This window comes from Salvelinus fontinalis, chromosome 17 (genome assembly GCF_029448725.1).
Source record: "Salvelinus fontinalis isolate EN_2023a chromosome 17, ASM2944872v1, whole genome shotgun sequence".
NCBI classification, from domain to species: Eukaryota; Metazoa; Chordata; class Actinopteri; order Salmoniformes; family Salmonidae; genus Salvelinus; species Salvelinus fontinalis.
Genome location: NC_074681.1, coordinates 28,022,218 through 28,041,072, shown reverse-complemented (window position 1 = coordinate 28,041,072; position 18,855 = coordinate 28,022,218). Strand labels below are relative to the sequence as shown.

General features: G+C 42.3%; 1 protein-coding gene across 3 annotated transcripts in view; it reads right to left on the bottom strand.

Moving 5' to 3' along the window:
- LOC129814102 (sodium- and chloride-dependent glycine transporter 1-like) overlaps window positions 1-18,855 on the bottom strand; it is a 93,876-nt gene that overhangs the window by 71,630 nt on the left and 3,391 nt on the right. The window contains exon 1 of one of the 3 annotated variants that reach the window (XM_055866900.1): window positions 222-406. The exons of the other annotated variants lie outside the window; for them this stretch is intronic. The gene's annotated coding sequence lies outside the window, so the exon portion shown is untranslated. Of the gene's footprint in view, window positions 1-221; window positions 407-18,855 lie in introns of those variants that run through there. 3 annotated transcript variants of the gene reach the window in all.

Genomic DNA, 18,855 nt, shown 5'->3' with positions numbered 1-18,855 from the left:
TCCAAATCATAAACATGACCACAGCAATTCAGCCAAGGCACTTTCTACCACAGGCCTACTTCTCTATCAACACTACATCAAGAGCATGCTGTAAAAAGGTTTGCCAAATATAGCTCCCGTTCAAATGTAACGCACAGATAAATCAAACATGCTCCTTGGCCAAATGTTGAACCCAATGCAACAAAGAAACATTTAAACATTGATTAAAAAACAAGTCTTACCATCACAGAAGTAGCAATGCCCCTCAAAGAGAACAAGGTTTGGGTTTTACCAGACAGCGTAGGCTTTAAAAGGAACTACAAGATAAGATAGGATGTCAGGCTCAACAGTGAGGAACTAACTGGTCTGCAGAGTGTACCGTCCTGTAACTATCCCACGCTCTCCACTCAGTTAGTTCTGTTAATTTCCCTTAGGTCTGCTCTAGTAGTACATATGAGTGTTGCGCCACAACCATTGGAAACCCCTGGGAGGAGTGAAAAGGGGTTATTGGTGGAAAAATACAGGTCTGGTCTCCTTTCCTGTGTTCTCAATCTGAACACCCATTGCCGAGAATGAGTAGACTATGTCCAAATCATCTATTTATTTCTTTGACTAACCTATATCTAACTGCATCGATGTAGAAATGTTCCTGCTGACAATTTAAAAAGGATTAACTAGGCAGTAACTAAGCCTAGGGTTTCTTAGAATATTAGGAAACAATTTACAACATGATCATAACTGTGTAATTATTCTGGTAAGAACAGTGACAAGTTGTTATTTGTCATTGTAACACTGTACACCAAATTCAGTCACTGAAGTATGTTCTACAAATCTAAAAACTAGCTTAATTTAAACTGTTTTAAGTATAATAATAAGTAATAAAGATACATATTACATTGTACTTACAAGAATAATTAGGCCACACAACACTAAGAGCGCAGTTCATCTATAGGCCTACATGCCCATATGTGACCGACCACCTCGATTTGGTCTTTTGTAGCAAAATTGTGTTTTTTACATTGTCTAACAGTAGAGACTCAGGAGATACAAAATGGTATATCATACACCACACATTCCCAGTGGGTCAGACGTTTACATACACTCAATTAGTATTTGGTAGCATTACCTTTAAATTGTTTAACTTAGGTCAAACATTTCGGGTAGCCTTCCACAAGCTTCCCACAATAAGTTGGGTGAATTTTCGCCCATTCCTCCTGACAGAGCTGGTGCCACTGAGTCAGGTTTGTAGGCCTCCTTGCTTGCACATGCTTTTTCAGTTCTGCCCACAAATTTTCTATAGGATTGAGGTCAGGGCTTTGTGATGGCCAGTCCAATACCTTGACTTTGTTGTCCTTAAGACATTTTGCCAAAACTTTGGAAGTATGCTTGGGGTCAAGACCCAAGACCCATTTGCGACCAAGCTTTAACTTCCTGACTGATGTCTTGAGATGTTGCTTCAAAATATCCACATCTTTTTCTTCCCTCATGATGCCATCTATTGTGTGAAGTGCACCAGTCCTGCAGTGCTGCAGCAAAGCACCACCACAACATGATGCTGCCACCCCCGTGCTTCACGGTTGGGATGGTCTTCTTCAGCTTGCAAGCCTCCCCCTTTTTCCTCCAAACATAACGATGGTCATTATGGCCAAACAGTTCTAGTTTTGTTTCAGTATGAGCTTTGTCCCCATGTGCAGTTGCAAACCATAGTCTGGCTTTTTTATGGCGGTTTTGGAGCAGTGGCTTCTTCCTTGCTGATCGGCCTAGGACTCGTTTTACTGTGGATATAGATACTTTTGTACCCGTTTCCTCCAGCATCTTCACAAAGGTCCTTTGCTGTTGTTCTGAGATTAATTTGCACTTTTCACACCAAAGTATGTTCATCTCTGGGAGACAGAACGCGTCTCCTAGTAGAATACACAAGGTGCGTTTTCGAAATTTGGCTGTGCATCAGAAGTTTGTCTCTTGTTATGTCAGTCACTAACAGTCACTCAATAAGCCATGTAAGTTAGTCTAGCCAGCTACAGTATCTAAACTTGTAGTAATCATGAACAAATACCGACCGGACACACAGGGCACGTGCCCAGAGCCCCTGACCTCCAGGGGGCCCCATTGATTTTTTTGGTCAATGTCACTCAGATATCATATTAACATGGCATAAGTCATAGCAAAGTGTGTAGAATTGCAGGAAATTGTTTTTCCCACAAGGTGAAGGGGGTCCCCCAATATAATCTCACTTAGGCCCACCAAAAAGAGGCATGTTTTAAAAACATGAGCTTGGATCACAGGAAAACACTGAATTTCTGAAAAGGTTTAAGAATCTCTGACATAGACCATTTCTATGAGATCATCAGGTCCTAGATACACTTGCCGGGAACACAATTTCCTCAATGCTCTCTTTTCTGAGTAGACCTTGGCTTAGGCTAACTTATCGATATTGAGATGGCTCATGTTCGGAAGAAAGATGACTGTATTTCAGGAGGAATTGTGGGATTAATGACCAAAGGTCAACATCTAGCCTGATAACTACGTATTTGCAATTAGGCCATAGGTTCCTTGTTAAGTCAACTTGTATCACTCTAATTAAAAGGTGTAGTGAGGCAGCTAAGCTGAAATATCCATAACGATAGTTAATTTTGTGTAAAAAGCACCAAGTGGGTTTAGCTATTCGGCTCTAGCCATTTAAAAACAATAATATATTCTAACAATGGGATCAATATTGGCCTATAGATGAATAGGTTCCTATGTTTAGCCTATAGATGAATGAGTGAAGTGTCTGCCATCACATCAAGCAGATGAATTCATATTAAGTGGGCAGGTTCTAAAACTCACTTGACCCTTGTCCTATAGCCTCTTCATAGCCAATTTTAGGCTAAGTGTTGTAGTTGAATTCAGCAAATCCCATTACTCTTATCCTAAGCAATGGCAGGAAAAGCAGTAATGACAATCTGCTATGGTATGATTGGCCTCCTCCTACTGTCTCTGTAGTTACATGATACTAAACCTCCTCCCCTGCCCTCCACCCACCGCCCCATAGATAGCACTGGGGCTCACACTACAGATCCTCACTGCTGTTTGTTGGGCTAGGGCTAAATATGGCATTAACTTTTGAGAGAGTTCACTAAAACCAAATCCAACCAGCTAAGTGTGCTATTGGGAAAGACATTATAGATAGACTTTAAAAGTTATTTTCGTAGTAATTACTGGCATTATTATCAGTTGTGTTGTTTCGCTTCTCCTTTATAACCCCTCTGTTATGTCTGAGTGGGTAAGAGGACACACTACTTCACCAGAGACAGATATAGGCCTAGACCTAGTGTCAGTTTCGTGATATAGTGGAGATGTACAAAGTATTGAATTTCACTATTCTGGAGTTTCTGTTTTATGCTAAGGATGAGTGACACCCAACTGGTGTCTGAATATAACGCACGTTACTCACTGGACTTGAGAAACATCAATGAACATCTATAAACATTGTGGTCTGGCTGTACTACAGCAAAGCAGCTTCTTGTTGGATTTTTCACTTTTCACTGGGTGAAAACACTAAGCCAAACTCTACTCCAGTCCACCTGACTATAACAGAAAAAGTTGAATGACCTATCGTTGAATTAACAGTGATGACATATGTGACTAATTTCAAGAAGAAGCTAGGCGTGTGTCACACGTCACTGGTTCACAGGATAGGTATTTGAAGATAATTGTTTTGTAGAACTTCCTTCTGGAACATGTGAACTTTCATGTGCCATAATAACAAACTTTTATGCCATCTGTAAATACGAATAAAATTGTTAAAATTACGAACATAGTTGGTTTTGCAACGGAAAAAGTCAGGGACCTTCCCGCTAGCCATGATTGGCTGAGATAATGGATGGGCTGGACATGCCAAGAGATTAGTTTGGATCAGTCTGCCATGTAGCCCACTTCTGTCTATAACATGAGCTGCTCATGTTATAGTATGTGTAGATAATCATTGCTATTGTGGCTATTTTGAAAGATAGCCATGGAGAACTGCAAAATTGTTCCTACTGCTATCAACAACATTGCTGCCCTGAATTTAGCAGGATCTATCTACAAAGATCAGTGGGAAAAAGTTGTGATGACTACTTTCTGCACACGGTCAGTGTGAACCGGAGTGACTTGACACATCTGGCCAAACAAGCTGTAGCTAGCTACAAACAAAACGGAAAAGACACGCTGCCATGAAGTGTTTATCCATGTAAGGGGAAAGGGGGGTGGGTACCTAATCAGTGGTCCAAATGAATGTATTCAACTGAAATGTGTCTTCACTCAACTCCTCTGAATCAGAGAGGTGCAGGGGGCTGCCTTAATCGAAATCCACGTCTTCGGTAAGAGTCTTTCTAAATGTTTTGATGTAATACGTTTCTAATGCTGTTTTCTTTGCAAGTTAAAGTGTGCTGTTAGATAGCTAGCGAACGTTAGCTCGCTGGCTTGCTAGCTGACATTAAGTGTATGATCTGTGTAGTAATATTATTCGTATCGCAGCAATCCATTTGCATCGCTAGGCGATCTATGACGATCTGTTTGTACTGTAGCTATGGGTTGGGATTATGGTTCATTGTTTAGCTAGCTACATGTCTAAACAAAAGACTCTACCTCGCCAGATCATTACATGACCCATAGCCAGGTGTCTGGTCATTTATTGTATTTCATGAACATATGTACATGTCTAGACAATAGCTACCCATCCGCTAGATGTGGCTGGGGGGTGGTTATAGCATTTCTATAGTTTAGACAAGTTTAGACAAGTGTGTCTTGGTAAGCATCCCCTAATAATGATAAAATATTGATTTAATATTTTTATCTGGACACTTTCTATTTTTGACATTGTTATTATCAAAGGAACCATTTCACTGTACCGTTTAAACCTTCTGTATCCTGTGCATCTGACAAATAAACTTTGATTTTATTTGATATAGTGTGTGTTTACCAGAGACAGTAAATGTGAAGAACAACATGATCTGCACCAAAGTCAGATTAGGATATAGGCCAAGGACTAGGTAAAGTGTATTTCTAGCTGGAGTTTTTCCTTATTGTATGCTACTACCTTTACCACTTTTAGTCTTAATGTTTGGTTGTTTACTACACTACCTTACTCACTCTGTTTAGCACATGACCTGACGTGAATCCTTGAAGAGTTGGGTGGGGCTAAGGCTATATATAATAACGAGTGCAAACGGGGAACAAAAATATTGCAAAGACAGGCAGTCCAACTCATAAAGTTATACATATAATTAGGAGATACCATGTCATTTTTGGTAAGTTTGGACATTTACATGTGAATGTGAACAAGAGACATTGTGCAAATGAACTGTCAAGGCTCTGGAGCAGCATGTGTGGGGTCTGGAGTCGCTAGGGCAACAGGACTGCCTGCTCTGCTTGGAGAAGATGGAGGAGGAAATGGCCGAGAGGGGAGAGGAGACAAAATGCAAGGAAATCAAAATATACCAGTGGCAGCTGTACAAATAACTAATCCAAAGGGCTTTGACTTTTCAAACACTTAGATACGCAAGTTAAACTTGGGGGTCGCGGTAACGTAGAATTATTTATTTTTCACACAGGAAAAAAAGTAACAACACATAAGAAGTACTGTATCTTGCTGCGTTTACAAAACGATCTAAAACGCTTCTTATTGTAATTTTTGCTCGGCATCAGACAAATGTTGTGCTTCAGTTGCACTTCTCCACTCAAATGACAATTCACAAACGGAGAGTGCTCTGACTGATGTGTAGCTACGTCTCTCGGATTAGCTAGCATACTTTTCTCAGGTAAAATGCAAGATTAACTTTAAGAAAAACATTAGGAAGTTTAGCTGGTGTCACGTTCGTCGTATGAATCGGACCAAGGCGCAGCGTGGTATGCGTACATTCTTTATTATTATAAGAATGAACACTGAACAAACTAACCAAAATAACAAAATGAACCGTGAAGCTATATGAATAGTGTAGACAGGCAACTAAAGATAGAACAAGAACCCACAAACACCAAAGGGAAATGGCTACCTAAATATGATCCCCAATCAGAGACAACGATAAACAGCTGCCTCTGATTGGGAACCATATCAGGCCACCATAAACATACAAATACCTAGACCTATAAAACCCTAGACATACAAAACCCTGGACAATACAAAACCCTTAGACAATACAAAAACTAGCGTATCCACCCTAGTCACACCCTGACCTAACCAAAATATAAAGAAAACAGAGATATCTCAGGTTGGGCCTGAAAGTTGGCTACATTTTTTCTATGATCAACAGAAATATGATGGCCATGCATAGTTTTTACAATTTTTTTTATTGCGTTTTCATTGTAAGCTCATTTAGCCTACTTCGGTGGCTGCCAGCCAAATAGCATTGCACTTCTTTTGTCATCTGATGAAAATTAAGCTATTTTATGCCAAATGTGTGTCACGATCGACCATGGGAGAGAGAGAGGACCAAGGCGCAGCGTGTAAAAAATGCATCTTCTCTTTATTAAGGAGATGACCAAACAAAGCAAAACAACAAATCGAAAACCGTGAAACCAAAACCGACTAAATGCAAAACATGCAAACTTGACACCGACCTAGACACAGACTAAGACACCGACTAAGTCAATGACCCAACCAACACATGATGCCTATGGCCGCCTAAAATATGGCTCCCAATCAGAGACAAATGAAAGACATCTGTCTCTGATTGAGAAACCACTCAGGCAACCATAGACATACCTAGAAACCCTCACTAAACCATAGACATACCTAGACATACTCACTCAACACAAAACCACACACACAAAACCCAACAACCCCTTAACCATATAATCACCCAAACACAAACCTCCCCCATGTCACACCCTGACCTAACAAAAATAATAAAGGAAACAAAGATAACTAAGGCCAGGGTGTGACATAACCCCCCCCTTAAGGTGCGAACACCGGGCGCACCAACATAAAGTCAAGGGGAGGATCCGGGGTAGGCCTTAATATGGCGGCGGCTCGGGTGCAGGACGTGGCCCCCACTCCACCATAGTCGATCTCCGCTTCGGTGTCTCTGGTAGATCCTGGCTGAATGGCGGATTCAGCCGATCCTGGCTGGCGGACCACTCTAGCTGATCATGGCTGGCGGGCGACTCTGGCTGATCATGGCTGGCGGGCGACTCTGGCTGATCATGGCTGGCGGGCGACTCTGGCTGATCATGGCTGGCGGGCGACTCTGGCTGATCATGGCTGGCGGGCGACTCTAATGGCTCGTGGCTGGCGGGCGACTCTAATGGCTCGTGGCTGGCGGGCGACTCTAATGGCTCGTGGCTGGCGGGCGACTCTAATGGCTCGTGGCTGGCGGGCGACTCTAATGGCTCGTGGCAGACGGATGGCTCAGATGGCGCCGGGTAGACGGATGGCTCAGATGGCGCCGGGTAGACGGATGGCTCAGATGGCGCCGGGTAGACGGATGGCTCAGATGGCGCCGGGTAGACGGATGGCTCAGATGGCGCTGGGTAGACTGGCAGCTCTGACGACTCGGGGCAGACTGGCAGCTCTGACGACTCGGGGCAGACTGGCAGCTCTGACGACTCGGGGCAGACTGGCAGCTCTGACGACTCGGGGCAGACTGGCAGCTCTGACGACTCGGGGCAGACTGGCAGCTCTGACGACTCGGGGCAGACTGGCAGCTCTGACGACTCGGGGCAGACTGGCAGCTCTGACGACTCGGGGCAGACTGGCAGCTCTGACGACTCGGGGCAGACTGGCAGCTCTGACGACTCGGGGCAGACTGGCAGCTCTGACGACTCGGGGCAGACTGGCAGCTCTGACGACTCGGGGCAGACTGGCAGCTCTGACGACTCGGGGCCAGACTGGCAGCTCTGACGGCTCGGGGCAGACTGGCAGCTCTGACGACTCGGGGCAGACTGGCAGCTCTGGCCGGCTGAGACGCACTATAGGCCTGGTGCGTGGTGCCGGAACTGGAGGTACCGGGCTGAGAACACGCACCTGAAGGCTAGTGCGGGGAGATGAAACAGGGCATACTGGCCCCTGGATAAGCACATTAGGCCTAGAGCGTGGTGCCGGCACAGGTGGTACCGGGCTGGGAACACGCCTCTCAAGGCTAGTGCGGGGAGCAGCAACAGGACACACTGGGCTCTTAAAGCGCACTATAGGCATAGTGCGTGGTGCCGGAACTGGAGGTACCGAGCTGGAGCGGGAAGGTGCTACAGAAGGAGCAGGACTAGGGAGGCACACAGGAGACCTAGTTCGTGGAACTGTCATTCCTAGACGGTTAGCACGCAACTCAGGACGAGCATGGAGAACTGACTCAGGTAACATCACCTCCCGCACACGCTCTGTCGGGTGGATGTCGTGTATCACGCACCAACACAGCAGGTCCCTCTTTTCACTCTCCTCCAAACTCCTCAATAAATCCTTAACAGTCTCTGTATCAATCCCATTGCTCACCTCCAATCTCCGAACCACTGGCTCTGGTTCCCTCCTTTCACACTGCTTGGTCCAAATTGGTTGGGTCATTCTGTCACGATCGACCATGGGAGAGAGAGAGGACCAAGGCGCAGCGTGTAAAAAATGCATCTTCTCTTTATTAAGGAGATGACCAAACAAAGCAAAACAACAAATCGAAAACCGTGAAACCAAAACCGACTAAATGCAAAACATGCAAACTTGACACCGACCTAGACACAGACTAAGACACCGACTAAGTCAATGACCCAACCAACACATGATGCCTATGGCCGCCTAAAATATGGCTCCCAATCAGAGACAAATGAAAGACATCTGTCTCTGATTGGGAAACCACTCAGGCAACCATAGACATACCTAGAAACCCTCACTAAACCATAGACATACCTAGACATACTCACTCAACACAAAACCACACACACAAAACCCAACAACCCCTTAACCATATAATCACCCAAACACAAACCTCCCCCATGTCACACCCTGACCTAACAAAAATAATAAAGGAAACAAAGATAACTAAGGCCAGGGTGTGACATAACCCCCCCCCCTTACAAAAATAATAAAGGAAACAAAGATAACTAAGGCCAGGGTGTGACAATGTGTAGCGCTAATTTATTTTCTGTGAAGAAAAACTATATTTGCACATCCCTGATCACTCTACGGAAGCAAAAAATATATATATTTATTTATTTTTACCCCCTTTTCTCCCCAATTTCGTGATTACGATCGTCTCATCGCTGCAACTCCCCAACGGGCTCGGGAGAGGTGAAGGTCAGGTCATGCATCCTCGGAAACATGACTTGCCAAACCAGAAAAAAAACTTAATCTATCTACACAAAATGACTCATAATGACAAAGCAAAAACAGGTTATTAGACATTTTTGCAAATGTATCAACATTTTTAAACCGAAATATCACATTTACATAAGTATTCAGACCCTTTACTCAATACTTTGTTGAAGGACCTTGACAGCCTCGAGTCGTCTTGGGTATGACGCTACAAGCTTGGCACATCTGTATAGCAGGTTTTCATCAAGGATCTCTCTGTACTTTGCTCCATTCATCTTTCTCTCGATCCTGACATCCCCACAGCATGATGCTGCCACCACCATGCTTCATCATAGGGACGGTGCCAGGTTTCCTCCAGACGTGACTCTTGGCATTCAAGCCAAAGAGTTCAATCTTGGTTTCATCAGACCAGAGAATCTTGTTTCTTATGGTCTGAGAGTCCTTTAGGTGCCTTTTGGCAAACTCCAAGCAGGCTGTCATGTGCCTTTTACCGAAGAGAGGCTTCTGTCTGGCCACTCTACCATAAGGGCCTGATTGGTGGAGTGCAGCAGAGATGGTTGTCCTTCTGGAAGGTTCTCCCATCTCCACAAAAGAACTCTGGAGCTCTGTCAGAGTGACCATCGGGTTCTTGGTCACCTTCTCGACGAAGACTCTTCTCCCCCGATTGCTCAGTTTGAACAGGCGGCCAGCTCTAGGAAGAATCTTGGTGGTTCCAAACTTCTTCCATTTAAGAATAACAGAGGACACTGTGTTCTTGGGGAACTTCAATGCTGCAGATTTTTTTTGTACCCTTCCTCAGATCTGTGCCTCGACACAATCCTGTCCCGGAGCTCGACGGACAATTTCTTCGACCTCTTGGCATGGTTTTTGCTCTGACATGCACTGTCAACTGTAGGACCTTATATAAACAGGTGTGTGCCTTTCCACATCATGTCCAATCAATTGAATTTACCACAGATGGACTCCAATCAAGTTGTATAAACATCTCAATGATGATCAATGGAAACAGGATGCACCTGAGCTCCATTTTGAGCCTCACAGCAAAGGGTCTAAATACTTAAGTAAATAAGGTATTTAAAAAATAATAATACAAAAATGTAATTAGCAAAAAAAATCTAAAAACCTGTTTTTCTTTGTCATTATGGGGTATTGTGTGTAGATTGACGAGAAAAACATTTTATTTAATCTATTTAAGAATAATGCTGTAATGTAAAAAAAAATGTGGGAAAAGGGAAGGGGTCTGAATACTTTCCGAATGCTATGGCATATGCAGGTATCTTAGCTAGCAAACTAGCGAGCCAGCTAACGTTAGTTATTTAGCCTACTTAGAGATTGATGGCTGAGGCCCAATCAGGGACAATTAAGGAAAATCCAACAGCTATGCAGTGCCTTAGACCACTGCGCCACTCGGCCACTCACTAAATTACTCAATTAAGTCTTTGACCACATTGTATTGTTACTTTGGTGCATAAAAACTAATGCATCTTACCCTTTAAGCAAAAGTTTGAGTTACGCACATCAAGTAGGTCCCCCCATATGGTAATACCTATAGAGAACGTATTAAATTACTAGAGGGCCTATGTCAAAATCGTTAAATTCCAGAATTTGGCAAAATGGAAGCCATCTTGGTCAGGGAAAACCCAAAACCAGTCTAATTGGAATGAATGACAATAGTGGCCTACTGTAGGTGATGGCTTTCCTGCCTTTACTTATGCAGGAAAATTAAAGTTAGGCATGTGGTGTATCAAAAAATGTGTAATAGAAATGCTATCACCCCAAAATATTGTTGTTTTTATACCAATTATACCACTACCAAGGTTTTAGACCAATTTTTGGTATAAATAGCCTCTAAAATATATGTAAACAGACCATAAATGTCTCAGATTTCGTTTTCTTGGAAAGCTACTGTATGAGTGCTATTATATGATACAATAGAAACCGTGGATGGATGGCAGCATTCGCGCAAAACTGAAAGCGCGAACCACTGCTTTTAATCAGGGCAAGGTGACCGGAAACATGACTGAATACAAACAGTGCCATTCCCTCCGCAAGGCAATCAAACAAGCTAAGCGTCAGTATAGAGACAAAGTAGAGTCGCAGAGCATAAGCAGACCAGCTGTCTGGTGTGTTTACGGACATATTCAATCAATCCTTATCCCAGTCTGCTGTTCCCAAGAGGGCCACCATTGTTCCTGTTCCCAAGAAAGCTAAGGTAACTGAGCTAAATGACTATCGCCCCGTAGCACTCACTTCCGTCATCATGAAGTGCTTTGAGAGACTAGTCAAGGACCGTATCACCTCCACCCTACCTAACACCCTAGACCCACTCCAATTTGCTTACCGCCCCAATAGGTCCACAGATGACGCAATCGCAATCACACTGCACACTGCCCTAACCCATCTGGACAAGAGGAATACCTATGTAAGAATGCTGTTCATCGACTACAGCTCAGCATTTAACACCATAGTACCCTCCAAACTCGTCATTAAGCTCGATACCCTGGGTCTCTACCCCGCCCTGTGCAACTGGGTCCTGGACTCCCTGATGGGCCGCCCCCAGGTGGTGAGGGTAGGTAACAACATCTCCACCCCGCTGATCCTCAACACTGGGGCCCCACAAGGGTGTGTTCTCAGCCCTCTCCTGCACTCCCTGTTCACCCATGACTGCGTGTCCATGCACGCCTCCAACTCAATCATCAAGTTTGCAGATGACAGTGGTAGGCTTGATTACCAACAATGACGAGACAGCCTACAGGGAGGAGGTGAGGGCCCTCGGAGTGTGGTGTCAGGAAAATAACCTCACACTCAACGTCAACAAAACAAAGGAGATGATCGTGGACTTCAGGAAACAGCAGAGCGAGCAGCCCCCTATCCACATCGACGGGACAGTAGTGGAGAAGGTGGAAAGTTTTAAGTTCCTCGCGTACACACCACAGACAAACTGAAATGGTCCACCCACACAGACAGCGTGGTGAAGAAGGTGCAGCAGCGCCTCTTCAACCCCAGGAGGCTGATGAAATTTGGCTTGTCACCAAAATTCATTCACAAACTTTTACAGATGCACAATCGAGAGCATCCTGTTGGGCTGTATCACTGCCTGGTACGGCAACTGCTCCGCCCACAACCGTAAGGCTCTCCAGAGGGTAGTGAGGTCTGCACAACGCATCACCGGGGGCAAACTACCTGCCCTCCATGACACCTACACCACCCGATGTCACAGGAAGGCCAAAAAGATAATCATGGGCAACAACCACCCGAGCCACTGCCTGTTCACCCCGCTATCATCCAGAAGGCGAGGTCAGTACATCAAAGCGGGGACCGGGAGACTGAAAAACAGCTTCTATCTCAAGGCCATCAGACTGTTAAACAGCCATCAATAACATTGAGTGGCTGCTGCCAACATACTGACTCAACTCCAGCTCACTTTAATAATGGAAATTGATGGGAATTGATCAAAAATGTATCACTAGCCACTTTAAACAATGCCACTTAATATAATGTATATGTATATACTGTACTCTATATCATCTACTGCATCTTGCCATCTTTATGTAATACATGTATCACTAGCCACTTTAAACAATGCCACTTTATATAATGTTTACATACCCTACATTACTCATCTCATATGTATATACTGTACTCTATACCATCTACTGCATCTTGCCCATGCCGTTCGGCCATCGCTCATTCATATATTTTTATTTTTATGTACATATTCTCATTCATTCCTTTACACTTGTGTGTATAAGGTAGTTGTTGTGAAATTGTTAGGTTAGATTACTTGTGAGATATTACTGCATGGTCGGAACTAGAAGCACAAGCATTTCGCTACACTCGCATTAACATCTGCTAACCATGTGTATGTGACAAATAAAATTTGATTTGATCAGTCTAAGTCCTATCATCAACTGATTTGAGCCAGTGTCTGTGGCTGTGGATTGACTGCATTGTTTGAATGGAATGTTGGCATATTGACAGTTAATTAGAAAAAGTTATGGAATCATTCTTCTAAAACAGGCTGGTTATTCTAATGTTTGACTTTCAGTCTGATGAGGGTATACTTTCATACTAAAGGTCGACCGTTTAATCGGAATGGTCGATTAATTAGGGCCGATTTCAAGTTTTCATAACAATCGGATATCGGGAATTTTTGGACGCCGATTTTGCTGATTTAAATATATATACTTTTTATACCTTTATTTAACTAGGCAAGTCAGTTAAGAACACATTCTTATTTTCAATGACGGCCTAGGAACGGTGGGTTAACTGCCTTTTTCAGGGGCAGAACGACAGATTTTTACCTTGTCAGCTCAAGGATTCAATCTTGCAACCTTACAGTTAACTAGTCCAACGCTCTAACCACCTGCCTCACGAGGAGCCTGCCTGTTACGCGAATGCAGTAAGAAGACACGGTAAGTTGCTAGCTAGCATTTAACTTATCTTATAAAAAACAATCAATCATAATCACTAGTTATAACTACACATGGTTGATGATATTACTAGTTTATCTAGCGTGTTCTGCGTTGCATATAATCGATGGGGTGCGCATTCGCGAAAATGGATTGTCGTTGCTCCAACGTGTACCTAACCATAAACATCAATGCCTTTCTTAAAATCAATACACAGAAGTATATATTTTTAAACCTGCATATTTAGCTAAAAGAAAGTCAGCAACAGGTTGGGCCGCCTGGCTCATTGTGAACTAATTTGCCAGAATTTTTAGTAATTATGACATAACATTTAAGGTTGTGCAATGTAACAGGAATATTTAGACTTATGGATGCCACCCGTTAGATAAAATACGTAAGAGTTCCGTATTTCACTGAAAGAATAAACGTTTTGTTTTCGAGATGATAGTTTCCGGATTCGACCATATTAATGACCTAAGGCTCGTATTTCTGTGTGTTATGTTATAATTTAGTCTATGATTTGATAGAGCAGCCTGACTGAGCGATGGTAGGCACCAGCAGGCTCGTAAGCATTCATTCAAACAGCACTTTCCTGCGTTTTGCCAGCAGCTCTTCGCAATGCTTCAAGCATTGAGCTGTTTATGACTTCAAGCCTATCAACTCCCGAGATTAGGCTGGTGTAACCGATGTGAAATGGCTAGCTAGTTAGCGGGAGGCACGCTAATAGCGTTTCAAACGTCACTCGCTCTGAGACTTGGAGTAGTTGTTCCCCTTGCTCTGCATGGGTAATGCTGCTTCGAGGGTGGCTGTTGTCGATGTGTTCCTGGTTCGAGCCCAGGTAGCGGCGAGGAGAGGGTTGGAAGCTATACTGTTACGCTGGCAATACTAAAGTGCCTATAAGAACATCCAATAGTCAAAGGTATATGAAATACAAATCGTATAGAGAGAAATAGTCCTAGAATTCCTATAATAACTACAACCTAAAACTTCTTACCTGGGAATATTGAAGACTCATGTTAAAAGGAACTACCAGCTTTCATATGTTCTCATGTTCTGAGCAAGGAACTTAAACGTTAGCTTTCTTACATGGCACATATTGCACTTTTACTTTCTTCTCCAACACTTTGTTTGTGCATTATTTAAACCAAATTGAACATGTTTCATTATTTATTTGAGGCTAAATTGATTTTATTGATGTATTATATTAAGTTAAAATAAGTGTTCATTCAGTATTGTTGTAATTGTCATTATTACAAATAAATGTTTTAAAAAATCGGCTGATTAATCGGTATAGGCTTTTTTGGTCCTCCAATAATCGGTATCGGTATAGGCGTTGAAAAATCGTAATCGGTCGACCTCTATTTCATACCAGCATGAATGACAACGCTAAACAAGAAAGACATTTTAAATTTTGAGGCGGCAAAACATGGATGTTGGCCTATATAAAAATTACATGGTATCTGCTACTACTCATAATACTGCATGCCTGGCATTCTGAGATGCTCTCTCATACCAGTCAGGTTAGTTAACACCATCCCGTTAACACCATCCCAAAAACAACAATGAAATATTTGGGCACAAAAGCACACATTGGACACGGCAGTCTCCCTTCAGTTTAATTATAGAGCTTTGGGAAATTTCCATTAGGGCCTACAGTGCTGTGTCTGTCCGTCTCGCACCCATCTTGGGCGTCTTCCTACAATGCAGTAGTGAGTGTCACGGAGACACTCTCCTCATTCACACACTGTGATAACTGAAATGTAGGCTACTCAATAGGTCTAGGCTACACGCTATATTCGGATTCATTTCATGGTTTTGTTTTAGTGCATTGTCGAGTTTTAATTCGGCCTTATGTAAGAGTAGACTACTTGTGTCGTAGCATTACTAGTGGCACAATCCAAATTATATGATACAAATTAGGCCTACTACAAATGTCTTTGATTTAGGCCTATATCAACAACGTTTATGTAACAGGTCTTCAGCATAGTGTAGGGTAAGGTTTAAGGCAGTGTAGCACTTACAGTGCCTTCAGAAAGTATTAATTTGATAACACTTGACTTATTCCACATTTTTCCGTGTTACAGCACGTGTCAAACTCCTTCCACTGAGGGCCAAGTGTGCAGGTTTTTGCTTCTCCTTGAACTTGATTGATGAATTAAGGTCACTAATTATTAAGTAACTCCCCTCACCTGGTTGTCTAGGTCTTAATTGAAAGGAAAAACCAAAAACCCGCAGAAACTCGTCCCTCCGTGGAATGAGTTTGTCACCCCTGAATTCAGAATGGATTCAATTTATTTTTACCCCATAATGACAAAGTGAAAACATGTTTTTAGATATTTTTGCAAATGTAGTGAAAATTAAATACAGAAACATCTCATTTACATAAGTATTCACACCCCTGAGTCAATACATGTTAGAATCACCTTGGGCAGTGATTACAGCTGTAAGTCTAAGAGCTTTGCATACGTGAAATGTACAATATTGGGACATTATTATTCTTCAAGCTCTGTTATGTTGGCTGTTTATCATTGCTAAACAACCATTTTCAAGTCATGACATACATTTTCAAGCCGATTTAAGTCAAAACTGTAAATAGGCCACTCAGGAACAATGTCGTCTTGGTAAGCAACTTCAGTCTATATTTGGCCTTGTCTTATAGTTTATTGTCCTGCTGAAAATTGAATTTGTCTCTCAGAGTCTGTTGAAAAGCAAACTGAACTAGGATTTTGCCTGTGCTTAGCGCTATTCCATTTATTTATTTATTTTTTAACTCCCTCGTCCTTGCCGATGACAAGCATACCCATAACATGATGCACCCCTCCACCATGCTTGAAAATATGAAGAGTGGTCCTCAGTGATGTGTTGTGTTGGATTTGTCCCAAATATAACACTTTTTATTCAGAACATAAAGTTAATTTCTTTGACACATTTTTTGCAGTTTTACTTTCTTGCAAACAGAATGCATTTTCTGGAATATTTGTATTCTGTACAAGCTTCCTTCTTTTCACTCTATCATTTAGGTTAGTATTGTGGAGTAACTAAATGTTGTTGATCCATCCTCAGTTCTCTTATCTCAGCCATTAAACTCTTTCTGATTTAAAGTCACCATTGTCCTCATCGTGAAATCCCTAAGGAATTTCCTTCCTCTCCGGCAAATGCCTGTATCTTTGTAGTGATTGGGTGTTTATTTTTTGTAAATTTCATTTAACCTTTATTTAACTAGGCAAATCAGTTGAGAACAAATTCTTATTTAAAATGAAGGCCTACCCCGGTCAAACCTTAAACCGGATGACGCTGGGCCAATTGTGCACCGCCCTATGGGACTCCCAATCATCTCAGTGCTAGTGATGCCTCTAGCACTGAGATGCAGTGCCTTAGACCGCTGAGCCACTCGGGAGAATTGGTGTAAAGAATTGGTGTAAAGTGTAATCCAAAGTGTAATTAATATGCCCCATGCTCAAAGGGATATTCAATGTCTGCTTTTTTTTTTTTTTTTTTTTTTCATCTACCAATAGGTGCCCTTCTTTGGGAGGCAGGAAAACCTCCCTGGTCTTTGTGGTTGAATCTGTGTTTGAAATTCACTGCTTGACTGAGAGACCTTACAGATCATTGTGTGGGGGGTACAGAGACTAAGTAGTCATTCAAAACTCATGTTAAGTCCATGCAACGTATTATGTGACTTGTTAGGCCAATTTTTTATCCTGAACTTATTTAGGCTTGCCATAACAAAGGGGTTGAATACTTATTGACTAAAGACATTTCAGCTTTTCATTTTTTATGAATTTGTAAACACCATTAAAAACATAATTACACTTATATTTTGGGGTATTGTGTGTAAGTCAGTGACACAAACTCTCAATTTAATCAATTTTAAATTAAGGCTGTAAAAACAAAATGTGGAAAAAGTCAAGGGGTATGAATAATTTCTGAAGGCACTGTATCTGTACGACTTTAGTGCCACAATACAGGCCTAAGCTAGGCCTAATTCTGGTTTCACACTGCTTTGTGAAAACATAATACAGTACCAGTCAACATTTTGGACACCGACTTATTCAAGGGTTTTTCTTTATTTTTACTATTTTCTACATTGTAGAATAATAGTGAAGACATCAAAACTATGACATAACACATATGGAATCATGTACAGTAGTAAAAAAAAAAAAAAGTGTTAAACAAATCAATATATATTTATATTTGAGATTCTTCAAAGTATCCACCCTTTGCCTTGATGCCAGCTTTGCACACTCTTGGCATTCTCTCAACCAGCTTCACCTGGAATGCTTTTCCAACGGTCTTGAATGAGTTCCCACATATGCTGAGCAGTTGTTGGCTGCTTTTCCTTCACTCTGCGGTCCAACTCATTGTGTCTTGAATTCTAAATACAGCACTGACAATGTCACCAGCAAAGCAACCCCACACCATAACACTTCCTCCTCCATGCTTCACGGTGAGAACCACACATGTGGAGATCATCCATTCACCTACTCTGCATCTTACAAAGACATGGCGGTTGGATCCAAAAATCTAAAATTTGAACTCATCAGACCAAAGGACAGATTTCTACCGGTCTAATGTCCATTGCTCATGTTTCTTGGCCCAAGCAAGTCTCTTCTTATTATTGGTGTCCTTTGGTAGTGGGTTCTTTGCAGCACTTCGGCCATGAAGACCGGATTCATGCAGTATCCTCTGAAAAGTTGATGTTGAGATGTGTCTGTTACTTGAACTTTGTGAAGCAATTGTTTGGGCTGCAATCTGAGGTGCAGTTAACTCTAATGAACTTATCCTCTGCAGCAGAGGTAACTCTGGGTCTCCCTTTGCTGTGGCGGACCTCATGAGAGCCAGTTTCATCACAACACTTGATGGTTTTTGTGACCTCACTTTCAAAGATCTTGAAAATTTCATTTGACTGACCTTAATGTCTTAAAGTAATGATGGACTGTTGTTTCTCTTTGCTTATTTGAGCTATTCTTGACATAATATGGACTTGGTATTTTACCAAATATGGATATCTTCTGTATACCACCACTACCTTGTCACAACACAACTGATTGGCTAATATGCATTTTGAAGGAAAGAAATTCCACAAATTAACTTTTAACAAGGCATATCTTTTAATTGAAATTCATTCCAGGTTACTACCTCATGAAGCTGGTTGAGAGAATGCCAAGAGTGTGCAAAGCTGTCATCAATGCGAAGGGTGGCTAC